The following is a 21,371-nucleotide window of genomic DNA, read 5'->3' as shown; positions in this document are numbered from 1 at the left end:
ACTGGCTTAGCACCATGGCTCTTAAACAAATTCACTCCATCTTGAGTACTCTGGTGGGAGTGGGTGTGTTCAAAGAGAAGAAAGCAGTCGGTGTGAACAGTGAACAAGTGGAAAGGGCTCCAACAACAATGCTGCAGAACTCTGGGGGCCCTAACTGAATGCAATATGCAGGCAGGCATTTTTTTTTTTTAATTTCTGGGAGATTTTCCATGCTCTCAGATGTCATGGAACCATAAGAACTGAGCACAACCAGAGCGTTCAAGGCCAGCATCCACGATTCACTTAGTGATGATGGCTTCATGGATATAATTAAGCCTCACTCACTTGCTATATCATTCTGTTTAGAGCCACCAGAACTGAAGAGCACATGATGTCAGAGGTGGTAGGAGAGCATGGAGTGTGGGGGTCTCATGGTGGAGGCAGCTGTGCAGAGGGAGGGGTGGAGGAGGAGGAGAAGAGCAAGAGCTCCTAGCACTGTGGGAGTGAGGAGCGGGGTGGGAGTGCAGACAGGGATGACTTGTCTGCATTATGCGTGGTATGCTCCTGGGTATAACTGATACAGCATGAATGATGTGAACAAAATGCATACCCTAAAGACACTTACTATCCTGGGGGACAGATGGCAAGGACATAGACAATTAAAAAACGACGTGACAAAAGCTGTACGTGCACAATCGAATCACCTACCTCATTTACAGATGCCATGCCCACGTCAGGCAGGAACCCCATTGGGTTAAGGTCAGATTTCAGAAGTAGCAGAGCCCAGAAATGACACCATTGTCTAAAATGAAAATGGTGGATGATAGGCAGAGGTTGGGTAACTGAAGCTGGGGCCAGAACATGGATCCTGACTCACTGGGAGTCTGGCAAACCTATCACTAACCTGGATAAACCTGAGATCTAGCTTCTATCCTGCTGCCCGTGTCTTTGCATGGAGGCATAACCAAGAAAGAAGCTCACCTCTGCCTTTGGCTGACTGGAGAGACTGTGGGAGATCCCCACATCTGAGGCCAAGTAAAAATTATATTCTCAAGTCTGGATGTCAATCTTTGCTCTCTACAACCCCACTGAAAGTTATTTATTTTTTTGAGAGACACCTTCCAAGAACAAACCAGCAAATAAGATTTTTCTGGAAGAAGACAGAATTTATGATGGTGACAGAATTTGCGGTTAAGTTAGCAGCAGCAGGTGTCACTCCATAGGATATTTTTTTGAAGATTAATTTTATTTATTTGAAAGACAGACTTACAGAGAGACGTAGAGATAGACAGAGGTCTTCCACCTGCTCATTCACTCTCCAAATGGCCACAATGTCCAGAGATGAGCCTATCGGAAGCCAGCAGCCAGGAGCTTCTTCCAAGTCTCCTATGTGGGTGCAGGGGCCCAAGGACTTTGGCCATCCTTTGGTGCTTTCCCAGGCTCGTTAGCAGAGCTTGACGTGGAGCAGTCGGGACTTGAACCGGCTCCTGTAGGTGATGTCAGTGCCGCAGGCTGGGGAGCACCTGGACCCACTCTGTAAGATTTTGATTCAGGAAAGGAATAAGACTAGCAACTGATCCTTGAATTTTGGGGTGGGGAGCAAGGAGAGGAGGGATGTAAATAAAAGCGAATACCCTCTGATTTTCAGTCTGTCTCCACGGGCCAGACAGAAGCCCTTGGAGAGGGCTAGCTGGGTCTCAGGAATGCTCCGGACGGGACTCCATTTCCCAGAGTCCCAAGGTACCCTGCCTTACTGGGAGCGCCCAAGGCCTGAGCCTATGGATGTGGGAGAATCTGCGCATGCGCACGGGGCTCTGAGCGGGGTGGGGGCAGAGGACGTTCATTCAGTGATCAGAGTTCACCTTCAGAGGTCACGCTACTCCTCCTCCGTGCTCTGCACGTGCCATCTCGGCAGTTTGCCAGCACACACCGCCGCCTGCCACCCCGTGGTACTGTGCCTCCCTCCGCATCTGCTGCCTGTGGGCCCCACGCGAAGGTAACTCTTCCTGCCCCAAGCTCCCTGTGTGCCCTGGAGAGAGGGGACGTGCCTCCCGGACTTCCCACGGCAGGTATGGGGAACAGATGCCTGTGAGGGTGGATGGCGGCTGCCTGACGTGGGTCCCTTGCTTCCCCGTGGTGCTGGAGGCTTCCGCGGGCACGGTCGGTCGGGACAGGGACCCGAGCTGCTCTGTCTCCCACCGCGTCTTCCCAGCCTGCCAGCAACTGCCCAGTCCCGCGCTACTACCTTGCTCAAACCTTGCTTCCCGGAGAGAGCGCGCCGGACAGGGCAACTGCACAAACAGGGCGCGCAAGAGGGCAATGGAGGAAGGCAGTGAGTCTCGCTTCGTATATTTAAATAAGCCGGTTTCCCGGTTTGGGTGGGTCGCAGAATGCCTTCAGGCCAGGCCTTCTGCTGTATGCAGGAGGGCAGGGCTCTGGGTCTCTCGGCAGGGAGCCCCAGGCGGCCGGGGGTGGGGTGGGGTGGGGAAGGAGGATCAGACCGGGATCTGCTCCTTGGCCCCCATCCTGCACCTCGGAAGCCAGGTGGGGTCCTCCGGACCCCACCTGGCAGCTAGGACCCGGCGTGTGAAGCTTTTTCCCAGAGAGAACAGCGTGAAGGGTGTGCAGTAGCTCTGTGGAAGGATCCCTCTTCCCTGTCTAGCTAACAGACTTTTTAAATCTGGAATTTGAAGCCATGGAATCCCAGGTGATGGTGTATTTGACTGCTTTTTGATTTCTGTCTTCAGCCCCTATTTCTTCTCCTCTTAGCAAGGATGTTGTGTTATTCCTGCTGCTGATCCCTTTGCAAAGTGAGAAGCGAACTGAATTAATGCCAGTGATTTGTGTGGGTTCATAATTGGAGCTACTTTAATCTGGATTTGCATAAGGTGGAGAACTATACAGAGAATGAACAATTTTTCTCTGCCCAGTTCTTTACAGTCACCCAGTGCCCTGTCAAGCTGATTATCTTACAGTCCATATTGTTTTAATTAAGAGGGCTTGTCCTGTTTTGGGTTCTGTGTTTAAGCCTATGACATTTTTGTCATGGAAAGATATTAGTTCTCTATATTTTCATAATGACTGTAGAGTGGAAGCATCAATACAAGTTGTTGATGTGAGAATGGGTAAGAAAGAGGGGAAATTAAAAATACCCGTCTCCCCACAAAGATGGCAGCATAGTGGGCAGAGGGTGTGGCCTTGAAAACTTGCTCACTGAGTTTCGGTATAATGAAGTTTCACGTGCATAACGTGTTTGAGGGATTCGAGTGCTCTGTTAGAATGATGTAATGAGATTACTGATTATGAAGCTCATTTCCCATAATGAGGCCATCTAAAAGGTAAAAGTAGTGAGTGCTGGAAAAAGCCTGGGACACCATTTGGCGCTCCCATGTGGGTGGCGGGTCCCCAAGCGTTGTGCCATCTTCTGCTGCCTTTCCGAGACATATTACTGAGGAACTGGATTGGAAGTGGAGCAGCTGAGACTTGAACTGGTGCTCACATGGGAGGTTGGCACTGCAAGAGGTAGTTTAACCCAGTGTGTCACAATGCTAGCCCATCAGTAGATATTTTGAAGTGGAATCAGTGGCAATGAAAATGCACACTATGAAGTTGTAAGGGAAATGCAAAGAAGTTTCTTCTAATTCCAGTTGGTTTGAGGGGCTCTGACTTGGCCAATAAGCAAAGTGAAAGAAGTCAGAACTTTGGTTAGTATTTTGCTCTAAATCTGAGGTGGTGAATATCCAACCTGTGGGACATTTAGAGTCCAAAAAATCTTTTGTTCTGGCCCTGCCAAGGCAACTGTATGTGAGACGGATAATCAGTCTACATCATGTGAATTTAAATTCGATAATTTGGTATGGTCCATGAATGATGTTATAAATCTCCAAATGGCCTTGGCAGAGAAAACAGTCCCACCCCTGCAAAATGTTAATGGCAAATCCAAGGCAGTTTACAAATCTGTTTAAGAATGAATGAATAACTACAATTAGCAATCCTGTGGAAGACAGGCATTTCTAGACAACACATTCCAGAAAGCAGTTGTGTTTCTACATACTGCCAGAGATGCCAGGCATGTTGTTGACATGGCTTTATTCCTTCTCAAGGGAAATGGGAATCCTGTGTGAAGAGAGAGGCCTGTGCATCAAGAATAATGGTGCTGCTGCCGGCTCACAGAGAACCTCTTTCTAGAAACAGTCTTAGATGGCATGTGGAGATGCGTGTTTATGGCCAGTGTGCATGAGGTATCCATGTGTACAATTTATACAAACCCGCATGTACACATGTTCTTTCCTAGATGTGCGTGATGCGGGGATTCCTCAGTGTCTGGTCTTTGTTGGGGGAGGTGAAGAGAGCATGCATCTGGGGGTGGGGGGGGTGCTTAGCTCAAAACTGGTCTCTGAATACCAGGTCTGCTGTGAGTGGTGCTTCTTTGGAGTATGGATTCTCCCACCTGTTCTATGGGGTGACTTGGCTTTGCAAAGTTCATTTCCCATGCAATATTGTATTTGAAGGTTTTTCTAAGTCATTGTCTTTACTTGACTCAGGTGCATCTCATTGAGCTTTCTGAGTGACCATGGTGTGCTGCTCTTGCTCAGTGGCTTCTAAAGCCTGAGATTCTGCAAGTCACAAAGGTGGAGTGGAGCCTCCGCCACTTGGGGTTTCCATTTTTTCTCCCCTTTCTTCCTCCCCTTTTCTCTTTGCTGTTTCTGCTGGTCTGTAAAGTGGATGATTGTCCAGGAATAGTTAACTGCCTTGATCCAAGGTGCCCCTTGGGCTCTCTACCTGGGAAGACTGCTTCTTGTGTGACCCTGGCCGTTGAAAGGGACTCTGATGGCCTCAATTGGGCACCTTCAAGGTGGACAACTTGTCCTACCTTCCCACACTTTGGCAATGGATTGAATGCCACTGCAGTAGCAAGTGTGGGATCCTAGGGTATTTGATGGAGTAGGGCTGAAGAAATCCATCCATCTCTTATTTCATGCTTTTCATTATGTTTCTCTGATCTTGGTGGTTTTTTTCTTTTTTCCTTTTTTTTTTTGGTAGCTTTTCCTTTGATTAATGCCCTGCAGACTACATGGGATTCTATTTTCATAACTCTTAGCCCTTGTCCACATCAGTTACCATAAAGCATTTCAAGTGTTTTCCTTGCAACTACAGAGTTCGAACCTGACTGCTCTTTGGGACCTGTGAGTTTCCTGGGTGCTTATCCTGGGGCTCACTTTTACCACTAGAGACATGTCCTATGGGACTGCTCTCTATTTCATGGTCCTGCTTGTGGGAAACTTTACTCATGTTCTGAGTGCCTGATTGGGCTACACCTGTCTGTAGTGGGAACTAAGCCTTTTTTCCTGCACTTGGAAACACAGTGCTGAGCGCTGCAATCTTCTGCATGAGTTTAAACAGAAAATAACTGTGTTTTGAAACACCTGGGTTCTGAGTAGACAGGGCAGTTTTCTTGAAGCTGGGTGAGAGCTGATGAACTGAAACTGTTTTCCCACCCCATGTTTTGCTCTGAGATTTATTTCATTTTATTTTCTTAAGAAAACTAAAACTGAGCTTTGTTCTCCCTGCTTCTGAAATTTTAATGCTCCCATCCTCTTTATGACCTCCATGTGAATGCACTTTTCCCCTGTTCTTTATCACGCTGAAAAGTGTGGTGAAATAGACATTGCAGCTGTCTCCACTATCAGCTTGTCTGCCTCGGGTTGTCCCCTTGAACTAGGCACTGGCTTAGCTTTGCTGCCCTAAAAGGCATCTGTGTAAACTCAGTGTAACAGTTCAATAAAACTCATGATATATCAACTATCTAAAGATTTTATTTTAAATGGCAGAGTTACAGAGAACGAGGCAGAGACAGAAGGCTGGGGATCTTGGATCTGCTGGTTCACCCCTCAAGTGACCACAATGAACAGGGCTAGCTTGGCCAAAGCCTGGAACCTGGAAGTCCATCCAAGCCTCCCATGTGGGTGCAGGGGACAATGTGCTTGTGCCATCTACTTCTGCTTCTCCAGTTGCATTAGCAAGGAACTGGATCAGAAATGGAGCAGCTGTGACTCCAACTGGTACTCATGGGGCTGGCATGGTGGCATAATGGGGAAAGCCACCATCTGCAATGCCAACTTCCCTTATGAGCACTGGTTCATAACCTAGTTGCTTCACTTCTGATCCACTCCTTGTTAACAGCCTGAGAAAAGCAGCAGAAGATGGCTTAAGTGCTTCAGCCACTGCAACCCTTCTGGGACACCCAGATGAAACTCCTGACTGCTGGCTATTGTCTGGCTCAGCCTTGGCCATTGCAGCCATCTCAGATGGAAGATATCCCTCTTTGTAAGGATTTATTTATGTATTTGCAAGGTTTGGCTACAGAGAGTAAGAGAAAGCAATTTTCCTTCTGCTGGTCTACTCCCTAGATGTCTGCAATGGGTGGTGCTGGACCAGGCACAAGTCAGGAGCCAGGAGCTTCATCCACATCTCCCACATGGGTGACAAGGACCCAAATACTTGGTGCATCTTTCACTGCTTTTCCCAGGACAGTAACAGAGAGCTGTATCAGAATTGGAACAGGGGCTGGTGCTGTGGCATAGTGAATAAAGCCACTGCCTGCAGTGCCAGCATCCCATATGGACTCCAGTTCATGTTCCAGCTGCTCCGCTTCTGATCCAGCTCTCTGCTGTGGCCTGGGAAAGCAGCAGAAGACGGCCCAAGTCCTTGGGCCCCTGTACCCATGTGGATACTCAGAAGAAGCTCCTGGCTCCTGGCTTTGGATCAGGGCATCTCCAGCCATTGCAGCCATTTGGGGAGTGAACCAGTGAATGGAAGACCTCTCTCTCTCTCTTTCTCCTCTCTCTCTCTCTCTGCCTGTGACTCTGCATTTCTTTTCTTTTTTTTTTTTATATAAAGATTTATTTATTTACTTGAAAGTCAGATTTACACAGAGAAGGAGAGGCAGAGAGCGAGAGAGAGAGAGAGAGAAAGAGAGGTCTTCCATCCTCTGGTTTACTCCCCAATTGGCTGCAATGGCCGGAGCTGCACCGATCCAAAGCCAGGAGCCAGGAGCCAGGAGCTTCTTCCAGGTCTCCCACATGGGTTCAGGGGCCCAAGGACTTAGGCCATCTTCTACTGCTTTCCCAGGGCATAACAGAGAACTGGATCAGAAGTGGAGTAGTTGGGTCTTGAACTGGCACCCATATGGGATGCCGGCACTGCAGGCGGCAGCTTTACCTGTTACACCACAGTGCTAGCCCCAGACTCTGCCTTTCAAATAAATAAAAATAAATAAAATTGGAAAAAAAAAAAAGTGGAGCAGCCAGGAGATGTACTGGTGCCCATATGGTTAGCCAGCATTGCAGGCAGTAGCTTTACCTGCTACTCCACAATGCCATCACATCTGCCTCTCCATCATCTCCATGTTGGATTATCATATTACACGCCAGCATTGTATTTGGTGGTGGCTTAAACCACTGTGCCACAAAGCCAGTCCCACTCTTTATCCATCTGTTGACTTGTGCATCAATATCTTGGTGGTATCTGCTGAACAGATAATGACATTATGTTAGACTGTTCTATTTTATTTTGGTTCTGATTTGCTGGTTTACTTTGGTTGTCATTTTTGAGTGTCTCGCTGTAATGTCATTAGTGGTTAAAGCTGCCATGAGTTAGTTTGGAACTGATTCTACCTTTTTGTTTCTTCAAATATAAGTGATGAGTGAAATCCTTTCAAAAGTAACATGTGACAAAGTAACAACTGGAATTCAGTGTTCCTTTCAACCACACCTGACAGATCCAGCTGTTCTCTGCATTTCTCATTTTAGCCCAAACTTGCATCAGACTCTTAGAGCAGGAGGAAGCTTGTTTTTCAAGTTAGAATTAATAATGTGGTTTTTCATTCACCTCTGAGCATCAAAGCCATAGCTCTGCTTTGCAATTGTGGTGGCACCATCTCCTCCAGGGAGATGGATCCCTCATATAAGCATACACCTAGGTGGAAAAAAGTTCATGAGATAAGTTGTCCAAAGTGAAATGGAATTCTGCCCTAGACGTTCTTGAGATTGTGATCAGCAGCGTGGGGGAAATTTTAGCTGTATACATTAGCATCCTTTCCTATTTTTTTCAGTATATTCCTCTCGTGGAGTGCTCTGTGTTCTTGTGTTGCACACACTGGGAGTGTCTGTGATTGAGTCTATTTGTGCACCATTGCAGTATTTGGAGTTACCTTTGCCACCATCTCACCAGAAAGTCAGGTGCAAAGTGAGGAAGGAATTGTCACCCTGTAGCCACACAATGCTTGGACTCCTTGCTCCTTCTTTTGCTGGAGCAGTCTTAAACAGAGTTGTACTTGTTGTCATTGGGTTTTTTGGATTTGAGTGTTTGGAATTAAGAGAAATAATTTTTTTTCCTGTAGCAATGGATTGAAGAGTCACAACACAAAATTAGCAGCAGCTTTCTTAGCTCCTGTCATATGTCAAGATGAGTCAGAATACTTATGGTCATTTGTTGATTTTGTTTTTTAAAACTTAAAAGTATTTATTGATTTATTTGAAAGGCAGAATTAGAGAGAGAGAAATCACCTGTCTAACGGTTAATGCCCCCTAGTGGCCATAATAGCTGGGGCTGGACTGGCTCAAGTCAGGAGACAGGACCTTCTTCCAGTTTCCCATTAGGGAGCTGGGGCCTAAGCCATCCTCTGCTGCTTTCTCAGGCATATTAGGGAGCTGGATCAGAAGTGGAGTAGCTGTGATGCAAACTCATGCACAGTATGGGATGCCAGCATCACAGGCAGTGGCTTTCCCACTACGTCGTATTGTCTCTTATGGAACTACATCTTTAAGGGATCTTAGGAGGCCATCCAGACTCTCCCTACAGAACCATTTTGAAATAATGATGGAGAGGCAGTCGGCAAGACTCCTTCCAAAGGGAGAGAGCCGCAGGGGCGCGGGGGCAGTTATACAGCAGGGTGTGGGGCAAGGCGGGAGGAGAGGCCAGAAGAATTCTTGGAGAGTAGTGAAAAGCCCAACGTGGGAGGAAAAATATCTTTTTTTTTTTTTTGCAGATTGCCAAAAGTAACCACTTACATTTTAGGGTTTTATATATTTTTGAATCTAGAGAAAATTTCTAATATAGTTTCTGATACACTTGACTCCTGTTAAGCTTTCTTCCTGCAGATAAGACCTGCTTATTGGATGTAGAGAAGTGGTGTATCTACATGCACTAGTACTCATAAATATGCAGTTAGCATTAATGTTTTGTTGGGAGAGGGATGAGCATGGCTTCATGTGTGTCTCTTGCTTAGAGCAGACTCTTTATGACTGAGTCTCAGGTCATTAGCCATCAGCTTTATAAAGAAACACAGACCAGCTTTACTGCTGCAGCCTCCCTCTCACACTCTGCATTCCTACACTGATTGTCCGTATGAGAGCACAGCAGGAAAAGAGGCTTGCAGATCCGGAGTCATGCAAGTGTGCCCTTTGCTTAAACCTGGGATTGATGGACTGAAGTCTTTGTGATTCAGTTTGCATTTTTCTGTAGAGTGAAATCTACTAATTTGGGGAAAGTAAGTTGTCTCCTAGTAGATGACACCGGTTGGCTTTCTTATCCATCTACCCGGCTTCACAAGTGATTCTCATGATCGCTGTTGGGCTCTAAAAAAAAAAAAAGCTTCTACAGGGTTGACTTATTTCACCTGGAAAATGGGAGAAGTGTTTTTTAAGAAGCAGTTCATGGAGGATACATACTTCCCTAGGAAGGAGACTGAAGTGGTTCCCTTTAATTTTTTTTAAAGTTTTATTTATTTATTTGAAAGTCAGAGTTACACAGAGAGAGGAGAGGCAGAGAGAAAGAGAGAGAGAGGTCTTCCATCCACTGGTTCGTTCCCCAGTTGGCTGCAATGGCTGGAGCTGTGCTGATCCGCAGCCAGGAGCTAGGAGCTTTTTCTGGTCTCCCACGTGGGTGCACCGGCCCAAGGACTTTGGCCATCTTCCACTGCTCTCCCAGGCTGCAGCAGAGAGCTGGATGGGAAGCAGAGCAGCCAAGTCTCGAATTGGCACCCATATGGGATGCCGGTGCTTCAGTTCCAGGCGTTAACCCACTGTGCCACAGTGCTGGCCCCGTGATTTCTTGTAAATGTCCCTCCCTGAGCTAGTTCCTGAGGCTCCATTGCTCAGGTAATAATACTAATATTTATTAACCAATTATGAATAATCCATCTGTGTCTCACATGTGAAATGTCAGCAGATGTTTCTCAAGACCTTTAAAATAAAGTAAACGTTAAAACAAAAGAGAAGGTTGACATTGATGCTATCTTGGGCTAGAATCTCTGCATTTATTACCTCACTAGCATGCTGGCTCCTGTTGTGAGCATCTCCTGATGGTTCTTTTAAGGCCATTCTTGTGTCCAGTCTTTGACCACACTGCCAGGCTGAGTGATCAGACTTATGTACCCACGACTGATTCTGCCTGCTTGCTCACTCCAGGGATGGAATCTGGGCAGAGGTCCCAAGTGGCTTGGCTTGGCCCTCCTTCCTTGCTTTTTATAGTGACCAGGCAGATTCTCAGGTACATCATTATTGCTAAAGATGCATTTTTAAATGGTAGAGCCTCAGAAAGAGTGTGTGTGTGTGGGAGAGAGAGAGAGAAAGAAATAGAGACAGAGAGGGAGAGAGAAAGAGAGACAGAGAGGGAGAGAGGGAGAGATCTCCCTTCTATTGGTTCACTTCTCAAATGGCTGCAGCAACTAGCTGCAGGATGGTACAGGGTGAAGCCAATGCCCGGGCACCTCACTGGGGTCTCCCACAGAAGTGTTGGGATCCAAGCACTTAGGCAGTCTTCCTCTGCCTTCCCAGGCGCATTGTCAGGAAGCTGTAACAGAGAGCAGCCAGGACCCATATCAGACTTTCTGATCTAGAATGCTGAACTTGCAAGCGACAGCCTAACCTTCAGAACCACAATGATGCCCTCATGTATTTTTATAATTAAAAGATCCAGATTCTGGTTTTAAAATGATAATTTGAAGCTACTAGAACTTAGTCTGTATATGTTTATAGTTAAACCATTTTTTTTTTTTTTTTACTTACCAAGTACAGAAACAAACAAGGGAACTGGATATAGAACTACTAAAGTATCTTCTAGGAGCAAGTTTAAGGCACTGAATGCCTTAGATCATCACTTATACCTTAGATTAATTCTGGAGACAATGTAATCAGGAGTTTACAAAGAAGAAACTGAGTATAAAGAGTTTAGAATTTGCCCATGGTGATAATATTAAAAGGTCTAGGATAAAGATCAACTAAAAACTAATATTGGTTTAAGAAATTCTTTTGTATTAGGTCTCAGTTTATGAAACAAGATTTCTTACCTGGGAAAAAAGTGAGAGAGGAAGAGTAGCTACAACAATAATTTATACTATAGAGAAGCACATGGGATTATAACTTGTCTAAAAAAGGAAGGAGATCCAAAGTTGCTATTATTCCATGGTCTTTTTTTTAGGTTTAATAGCAAGATAGCATAGAAAGTTATCCATTCTTAGGTATAGCTGTGTTGTTTGTTTTTTAAGTTTGTATGTAGGAATGCAAATGGATAACTGCATGATACGGAGTTCTATGTTTATGATTACTTCTGTCAAATATAGGTCATGGGATTAGGCTTGTTGCTGGATTAGGGATGCTTAAATCTTTATCCATTGACTTCACACTAGTACTTACTGTGTCAGGCAATATGCTTTGGGTAGATTCCTCTTTCTTGCCAAATGGAGAATTTCATGAGGGCAAGAAACACATTTGCATTGACATTATACCTCAGCATCTTGACAATCAGTCTTTGAATAACTGATGATATAAAAAATCAACGAATAAGATTTCTGACCCCCAAGAACTGCCTAGCAGAGGAGACAAGGAAATAGAAATCTATTTGATGACTGCCACAATTATGTGGATATACAATTTATTGTTCTCATACAAGTTTGATCATAAGGGGCATGTTAATAACAACACAGGATTGAAGGGTATAAACAGACAGCATCCTGGGCCAAACAGGTTAACATGTTCACCCAATTAAAGGTATTCCATTCATTTACTTAATAAGCAGTTCTTGAGCAATCTCTTGTTTGGTGTGGTTAACGCCCTGGCCTGAAGTGCTGGCATCCCATATGGGCACCAGTTCGAGACCCGGCTACTCCACTTGGGATCCAGCTCTCTGCTATGGCCTGGGAAAGCAGTGGAGGATTGCCTAAGTCCTTGGGCCCCTGCACCCAAATGGGAGACCTGGAAGAAGCTCCTGGCTCCTGGCTTCTGGCTTCAGATCAGTGGAGCTCCAGCCATTGCAGCTATCTGGGGAGTGAACCAATGGATGGAAGACCTCTCTCTCTCTGCCTCTCCTCTCTCTGTGTAACTCTGACTTTCAAATAAATAAATCTTAAAAAAAAAAAAAAAGAAATACATGAGAGACAGGTCTGCTATTTGATGCTTCACTACTGCAAATGCCTCCAAAATCAAAAGCTGTCTCAGGCCAACACCAGGTGCCTGGAATTCCACCGAGGTTTCCCGCATGGAAGGCGTGGCCTTAAGTACTTGGGTCAGCATCTCAAGTGATAAAGTGATCATGTAGCTAGGATCATATAGATAGGTTAAATGTTAAAGTGATCATGCAAATAGGATTGTTTGGTAATAATAATAGATAAAACTAGGAAGGAGCAAACACTCCAACATGGGAAGTAATCCATATAGTAGACTCATAGAAAAATTATCACTTAAAGTAGCACTCTGACCTCAAATCATCCCTTAGGTCATTCTGTTCTGGTTGAAAGCCCACAAGAACATTTCAGACATTTAAATCCAAAGACACTGTGTCAAAAATGCACTAAATGAAGGATGTCTGTGGATGAGACCCCAGTATAAAGAAGTGGTCATCAAGGAATGAGGTACTTTCTCTGAAGGGAGGAGAGAACTTCCACCTTGTTTATGGCCTTGTCTAAATGCTGATGGAGTTTGTGGATTCAGAAGGCTTCCATATCCCAGGTTGCTCAAGTCAAGAGCCTCAGGTGATCACTGTATCATACATAAGGGTGTTAATTGTTAAATTAACAACAGGAGTCATGGTGCATTAACGTCCCATGCAGGATCTCTGTCCTCAAAGAGATGCACCATGAGAGTTAATAGTAAAACTTATTCTCAAAGATTAACTTCATGCTGGTGTATTACGTGGAGAACATTCATTTGTCTCATAACTTTTAGATAAGCCTAAGTACCCAATGCCATTGCCTGTTTCCTTAGATGCTTCTTCAATTAAAAAAGAACTTTTTATATTTTCATATATGTGAAAGGCAGAAGGGCAGTGTTGGAAAGACATGAGAGACAGATTCTCTATTTGCTGTTTCACTCCCTTAAATGCTTCCAAAATGCAAAACTAGATCAGGCCAAAACCAGGTGTCTGGAATTCCACTTAGGTCTCTCACAGGGATGTTATGGCCTCAGGTCCTTAAGCCAACATCTTCCCTTGATGTGCATTAACTAAAATCTGCGTTGAAAGGGGTACAGATGAGAATTGAAATAGCACTGTAAAATAGAATGTGACCACCCCAAGTCGGGGCTTAACCTGCTCTACTACAACCACCTTCACTCTTTCTCAACAAAAAGAAAAGTATCATGATGCAGTGGGTTTAGCCATCATGTGATGCACACATTCTATATTAAGGTGCTAGTCTGAGTTCTGGGTACTCCACTTTCAACCGGTTTCCTGCTAATACAGCTGGGAAGAGGTGGAAGATGTCTCAAATGCTTGAGTTATCATCTCCCTGAGAGCCTAGTCCAGCCACAACTGTTGCATGCATTTAGAGTGTGAACCAGTAGATGGAAGATCTCTCTGCCTCTCTCCCTCTTTCTCTCTCTCTCTCTGTTTTTTTTTTTTTCTCTCTCTGCCTTTTTTTTTAAGTTTTTTTTTTTTTATTTTTTTATTTTTTGGACAGGCAGAGAGAGAGAGATCTTCTATTTTCAAGTTCACTCCCCAGATGACTGTAATGGCCAGAGCTGCACTGATCCAAAGCATGGAGTCAGGAGCTTCTTTGGGGTCTCCCACATATTAGCAGGGCCCTAAGCACTTGAGCTGTCTTCTGCTTCTTTCCCAGGCCACAACAGAGATGGATTGAAAGTAGAGGAGCCGGGACTCAATCTGGCACCCATATGGGTTGCCAGCACTGCAAGCAGCAGCTTTACCCATGTACCACAGTGTTGCCCCTTTCTCTGCCTTTTAAAAATCAGTTTTAAAAAGATTTACTTGCTTATTTAAAGGTCAGAGTTACAGAGAGAGTAGGAGACATAGAGTGAGCTCTTCCTTCTACTGGTTCACTCCCCAGGTGGCCACAGTACTTGGACTATGTTTCACTGGTTTTCCTAGGCCATTAGCAGGAAGCTGGATCTGAAGTAGAACAGCAAGGACTTGAACCACTGTCCATATAGGCTGCCAGTGTCACAGAGAGCAGCTTGAGTCACTGTGTCACAAAACCAGCACCCTCCCCCACCTTTGAAATAGATATGTCTTTAAAAAAAGAAATGAAAAAATCCCTTAATGTAGTAAAAGTCATCAAGACTGAATGTAGGGGAATCCATTGAAATAATCTACTTTTTAAAAAGTTATTTGTTTGAAGTGCAGAGTTGAAGAGAAAGATGGGGTGTTTGAGCTTCCTTTTTTATTCACTCCTCAAATTGCTGCAAGGACTGGGACTAGGCCAGGCTGATGTCAGGAGCCAGGAGCTTCTTCCGGGTCTCACATGTGTGCAGAGGCCCAGGCATTTGGGCCATGCTGTACTGCTTTCCCAGACACATTAGCAGGGGGCTGGGTGAGATTTGGAGCATTGACATGTATGATACTCTCTTTGCAGTTCAATGACAGAGAACCCAGCTGGAACAATTAAAGTCCCAATTAGAAATCAAATATAACAGATTCCAACTCTCCATGGTTTGGGCTAGATAGATTCTGAGAAATTGGGGGTGCCGGACTCTGTCAAGTTGCTCCTCTTCCAGTCCAACTCTCTGCTGTGGCCAGGGAGTGCAGTGGAGGATGGCCCAAGTGCTTGGGCCCTGCACCCCATGGGAGACCAGGAGAAGCATCTGGCTCCTGGCTCCTGGCTTCGGATCAGCGCGGTGTGCCGGCCGCAGTGTGCCGGCCATGGTGGCCATTGGAGGGTGAACCAACGGCAAAGGAAGACCTTTCTCTCTGTCTCTCACTCTCTCACTGTCCACTCTGTCAAAAAAGAAAATATAAAAAATTTACTTTATTTATTTGAAAGACAAAGCCACAGAGAGAGGCAGAGACAAAGAGAAAGGTTGCTTGCCCACTGGTTCACTCCCCAAGTGGTCTTGGTCCCCTGAGCTGAGACAATCCAAAGCTAGGAGCCAGGAAACCCCCTCCAATGTCCCCTATGCACACTAAGGCGTCCAAGGACCTGGGCCACTCTCCAGGTGCACCAATAGCTCGCGGGTTCTAAAGTCTAGCAGCCTGGACCCAAGCATGCACCCACACAGGATGCAGGCACTGCAGGCCAGGGCCCTAACCCACCATGCCGCAGCACTGGCCCCCTAAAAATAGATTTTAAATCTTAAATCTCAGGTTCTCCTTTTGTTAGCAGAGTTTTCTATTGACCAATAATGGCCATATTGGATTTCTGGATTGCAACAAGTGAAAGTATGTATGCTAACAGTAAAGAGACAAACAGTAAGCAGAATGATGTCCAGAGTACTTAAATGGCCTTCGTTTGTTCTTAGAGGAATACTGTTGTCTTACGGTATTATGACATATGAATGTATACAGTAAGCAGACCTTGGAGTCCATCCGTGCTGCCAAATGGAGTATGCTAAGTTTGGGTCCACCCTATATTAAGGAGTGCAAGGTGTCTGGTGCGTAACAAATCTTCCCAGGCAGACAAATCAATTAAGTCACAGGCTTTTATTGGGGCTCCACTCCTGGGCGAGGTTCCCCGGTCCCAACAGAGCAGCAGAGCAGTGGGGGCCTGGGAAGTTGCACGTCAGAGACTGGGAGTGCTCCTTTTATAGATTCAGGGCCTGGGGTTAAAGGTTGAGGCCAGTCTGATCCTCACTGGTTGACCTTTAGGCACCCGCAGGGACCTTGACAAGGACTTTCCATTCCTGGAAGTATAGGCCCTCCCTCCATGCGGATCCCAAAGCTACCATCCCGACCTTTGATGATAGGAAAGGGGGCGATGATGAGTCTCTCTGGCTACTTCCTGCTGACTGGGGACGTTGTCTACAGGGACCCGCTGTGGGTATCGTGGCTCTGCAGGGACAGGCATGTATGGATGGAGAAGCATCTGGTTGACTGCCTGGTTGCTGAAGGCCTTGGTTCATTCCATTATCACCTGCTGTAAACACTTAAACAGACAACTGTAGTATACAAGTCAGGGTGAGAATAGCAACCAGTGATCCTAAGAGTGGCATTAACCAGGTAATGAAAGGATTTCATAGAGGAGAGGAAATAAGGGGGGGTCTCTGGACCCTTGTGAGGATTGTTTGATGGACGTGGTTTAAATCTGATCCCAGCCAAGACCGGGAGAAAGGCCACTCAACCTTTGTAGGTAGTGGGGTTTGTCTGTGGAGAAATTCTGAATAATCATACAACATTAAGTGGAGGAGAGGACCATCAGTACACACAGGTTGGGAGTAGAGCCATTGATGTTAGAGTAGAGGCTATGATTACAAAGGAATGAGACCCAAGTGGGCTAGACAGGGTCTAGAACAAAGGACAGAGTCATTATTAGAGAACCCAAGAAAGGTGCTGTCTCAGCCACAACTAAGTTCTCTGATCGAGAGACAAATAGAAACTGACAGAAGGGGCTTGATAATAATCTGGTGGGCTTTAGGTCTTGTAAATTAAGAGGCCCAGACCTGTCTGTCTCTTCACATAGGGTACATCCTAAGGGAGGTGTGAGCTCCTTGGGAAGGCACCCTGTTGACTTCCATTACTTACCTGGCCTGGGAGGAGAACTGGCCAGGTAAAGGCAGGTGGCATCTCTAACAGGAAAGTCACAGTTCTGCCTGCAGTGTTGCTGACCCTACTTGGCCGTCTCCTCTCAGCATCAGTGGTCACCTTGGAAGCTGGGCTGAGTGAAAGGCTTTTCAGCTTAGAGCCAGTAAGATCTGTGGCTCTGACCTGGGCGTCCTTCGACTCCAGGGCAGGTCCATTTCCAGTGATCCAACTCTTGGCTGCAGAGCTGCCAGGGCTCTTCACAAGCTGACTTCTGCTGAAACCCAGGCTTACCACACTGAAAGTCTCTGCAGTGGACTGGCTTGTTGGGTCTCCTTGAGGGCAGATCACTGTACAGAACAGCCATTAATAGGCTGCCACCTATCTTTCCATTTCTGATGCCCAGCTTTCTTTTTGGGGGGAGCAACTCGGACTAGACTAAGTTACTGGAATTAAGACTTATTCTATGCATCTGCTCTCCCACAATATGGCGCTGGGGAGGAGTAACTTCTACGCAGCTGCCTCTCGCCAATTTGACTGATAAGCTGCAGGAGCCGATCCTGCTCCTGATTGGAGGAGAGCAGCGTGCTCGGCATGTGGGCAGCAGAGTTGGGATTGGTGGAAGAGGACTATAAAGGAGGAGAGAGACAACATGCACCAGGAACATCTGAAGGAACACCTGAGCAGCCCCCGAGAGCCGGCCGGCGGTGTGCCGCTCCTCCGCGGAAGTGGGGAAAGTGGCAGGGGGAGCCGCCCCTCCACGGAGGTGGTGGGGTCGGCAGCCAACCCGGGAAGGACCAGCAGCAAGCCCGGGAAGGGCCGAGCAGACAAAAGAACAGCTCAAGGTCCTGTGTCTTTCCTCCGCAAATGGGGAATGACAGCTTTTCCTCCCGATTTTTGTTAAAGCAGACCAGAGGATGCAAGTCAAGGGGGTGCTCAAGTCCCGTCTCTAATCTAAAAATAAAATTGTGTACCTTGGATAGTCCTTCAGAATAGAATTAGTTTCCTACCTCAAAGAGAATAGAGAACTGATAGATATCACCAATGATCCAGAGAATTTAGAAGGCATGTAAGCCCCTAGAGGGAAGAAGTCACTGGGAACACTAAAAACAGCACCTACACAATTTAGTTTGACTGATTTCAGTACCTTCCTTTGGAGGGGGCCCATATAAGCTGGGCTGATTTGTAATATCAGTGACAATTAAATTTTTCAATGAGGCATGTATTGCACCAAAACCCAAGAAAAACTAAAAGATATTAACCTTGTGTGTTCTTCACAGTGTGTCAAATAGTCTCCTTTGGAGAGTATGGCATCAATGTATTGTATGCTTATGCTCCTGATTAAAAGTGGCTGCAGTTACATCTTCGCAAAAACTGTGTTTGAAGGCAAAGTCGATGAGGTGTCTCTGTATGCCCTAAAAGAAGTGGCCTTTTGAGGTGAAGGCAAATGGAGACTGCATGGCTGTTTGTAAAGCTTTGAGAAAAAGTTTTGCCACACTTGTAATAGTTAAGACACATCCATTTTCTATTGAGAGGCATCAGATATGTTAATATTAGGTGTGAGGTATGGTGAATATATTGGATGGCATAGAGCATTAAGAGTTTAGTAATCTACCATGAGGTGTCATTTAATTTTTCCAGATTTAACAGGCAAAATTGGGCTGCCAACTGGAAAGTAGTTGGAATAATCACCTTTCATTTAATTAGGTCTAATGTAATAAATTTTATTCCATCAAGATACTGAGTTTTTTTAAAAATTTATTTCTTAATTATTTGAGTTTGGGATCTGTGAATTCCTATTTTTCTCTAGCAGATTAGTAACTTAAAACCTTTATTTTATTACTCGCTCTATTAGGACATCTCTGCCTGTGGGAATTTTTGAGTAGATGTGACCATTGGAAATTTAGGCAATACTATAGTTAAAAAATTTGTCCTTTCCTGATGTATATTTTGGAACTTTGAAAAACTTTTATTGAGAACCCTGTTTAAATTTAATGGGATCCCTGGGTAAGACTGTTTCTTGAGCCACACGACTGATTATACCTATAAAATTGCACATATAGAATCTGGGAAGGTTGATGCATATCTTACACTGTACAGATATAAGAATTAATATTTGTTTTAATTATATCATTTAAAAATAAATTTTAGATTTCCTGTTGGGTCAAATTATGTACTTTTCAGAAATGTATACATATATACAACTATAATTTATACATTTTATATTTTCCTCCTTTATCTAGATTTTTAAAAATATTTAATAGGTTCAGCACTGTGGCATAGTAGGTAAAAACCTCGACCTGCATTGCCAGCATCCCATGTGGGCACCAGTTCATATCCTGGCTGTTCCACTTCCAAACCAGCTCCCTGCTAATGTGCCTGGAAATGCAGAAGAAAATGGCCCACATCCTTGGACTCCTGCACCCATGTGGGAGACCCAGAATAAGTTCCTGGAATCTGGTTTTAGATTAGCCCAGCTCTGCTCTTGTGGCCCATTGAGAGGGAACAAGTGGATCTTCAAAAATCTTTTAAAAAGATGTAGTTATTTATTTGAAGGGCAGAAATATTCCATACATCAGTTCACTCCCCAGAATGGCCAGGGATGGGCCAGGCTGAAGCCAGGAACTTTCCCTGGGTCTCCCATATGGGTGTCAGAGGTCCACACAACTGGGCCATCTTTTGCCACTTTCAGACATGAAATAACAGGGAGCTGAACCCCATGAGCGCCGATTCTAGTTCCGGCTGCTCCTCTTCTGATCCAGCTCTCTGCTATGGCCTGGGAAAGCAGTAGAAGATGGTCCAAGTGCTTGAGCCCCTGCGCCTGCGTGGGAGACCTGGAGGTGGCTCCTGGCTCATGGCGTCAGATTGGCACAGCTCCGGCCATTGTGGCCATCTGGGGAGTGAACTAGCAGATGGAGGACTTCTTTCTCAGTCTCTACCTTTCAAATAAATGAAATAAATCTTAAAAAATAAAAAAAGTGGAGCAAATGGGACACAAACTGGCACACATATGGGCTGACAGCAATGCAGGTATCAGCTTAACCCACTGTGCTACAAAGTGAGCCCAATCTAGGTTTTTGTAGTAGCTTTCCTTTATTTAATCTTTTGCCTTTTTTTCTATTCTGGTTTCTGAACTCCATTACAGTGTATGTGATATCCACTGTTCATATGCTTTTTGAATTAAAAAGTATGAGGCACATAACAGTAATATCCATACTTCACATTAATACAGACAAGTCTACATGAGGGTACAGAAATGTTCCAAATTCAATTCCACATAAAATGTGACTTTACTTCTGCATGATACATTCTATACTTATTTGTGAATATGGCTGTTAATTAATGAGAAAATGTGTGTAGCATGTCTACTGACTGAATATGTTGAATTCAGGGAGCAGGACTTCAGTGCATGGAGGAAAACTGACATTCATGTTTTCTCTCTATTTTATGGAATATATTAAGGAATCAATTTGTTAGAAAGCAAAACATGACCAGACAACATTGATTGGTAACTCAATGCATATTTCCATTAGTGGTGAGTAGCTCAAGACTGACCTCAAATCTTAGTCCTTGTGGGGTCTTGAATTAGTCAGTTTCACTCTGTGGTCATCACTCTCTTTATATCACAGGCACTATATTTTTCATTTTTCATTCAGTTCTAATCAAGTATTAGAACTCCTCTTTTTGACTCAGTGCTTGAAATTATAAGTGCCAGTCATTACTTAGAAGCGATATTTAAGACCCGGAGAGAGGAAGCGAGTGTAAAGTGCCAATCAACAACAGTTGTGTGTGGCCTTCCCACTTTGTCTGTTCTCAGGGATCCACACAGGATCTTCATCTGCAATTCCAAAATGAGCAACTCCTGCTCTCAGAGGTACGTGCCCACCACCGTAGACAGCAGGGTTCTTGAAAATGACAACAGAATCCACTATTTCATGGCACCACTCTAGTTTTTTGATGCCTGCAACTTCATTTTTGTTTAAATTGTATGACGCTGAGAACTAAGTAAGTATTTGCTTCTGGGTCTGAGGTCAAGTTAATATGGCAGCTCAAGACGGAGGTCCCTCAACTTGCAGAATAAAGTAATTGAAAGGCAACCACCAGATCAGAGATGATACAGGAATTTAAACAGCCCAATTCATGCATTACACATTATTTGCAGAAAGAAATGACCAGTAGCTGTGCGCCAGCAGTCAGTGCCCTATGACACTGCTACTCAAATCCTAAAGAACTTATTCATAATTTCATGCCCATTCTCCTTTGGACAGGAAAAGAGTGAAACAGCTGAATGACACCCTTTATTTTCTCTTTGCCTCATTTCTGGGAATCCACAAATTGAGTGCAGATGTTAAAAAATAAATTTTGCACATATTTACAGATACTGTAAGAAGTGATGAATAGATGAATTTCAGGAACTTTTGGGTAAT

General features: G+C 44.9%; 1 protein-coding gene across 1 annotated transcript in view; it reads left to right on the top strand.

The window, feature by feature from the left end:
- Positions 1 to 1,293: 1,293 nt before the first annotated feature.
- Positions 1,294 to 21,371, top strand: part of LOC100350607 (zinc finger protein 717) — a 32,142-nt gene continuing 12,064 nt past the window's right edge. Inside the window, exon 1 of the mRNA XM_070065971.1 lies at positions 1,294 to 2,048. The gene's annotated coding sequence lies outside the window, so the exon portion shown is untranslated. The remainder of the gene's footprint in view (positions 2,049 to 21,371) is intronic.

The sequence above is a fragment of the Oryctolagus cuniculus genome, chromosome 21 (assembly GCF_964237555.1).
Source record: "Oryctolagus cuniculus chromosome 21, mOryCun1.1, whole genome shotgun sequence".
Classification (NCBI taxonomy): domain Eukaryota; kingdom Metazoa; phylum Chordata; class Mammalia; order Lagomorpha; family Leporidae; genus Oryctolagus; species Oryctolagus cuniculus.
This window is presented reverse-complemented; position numbering and strand designations above follow the sequence as displayed.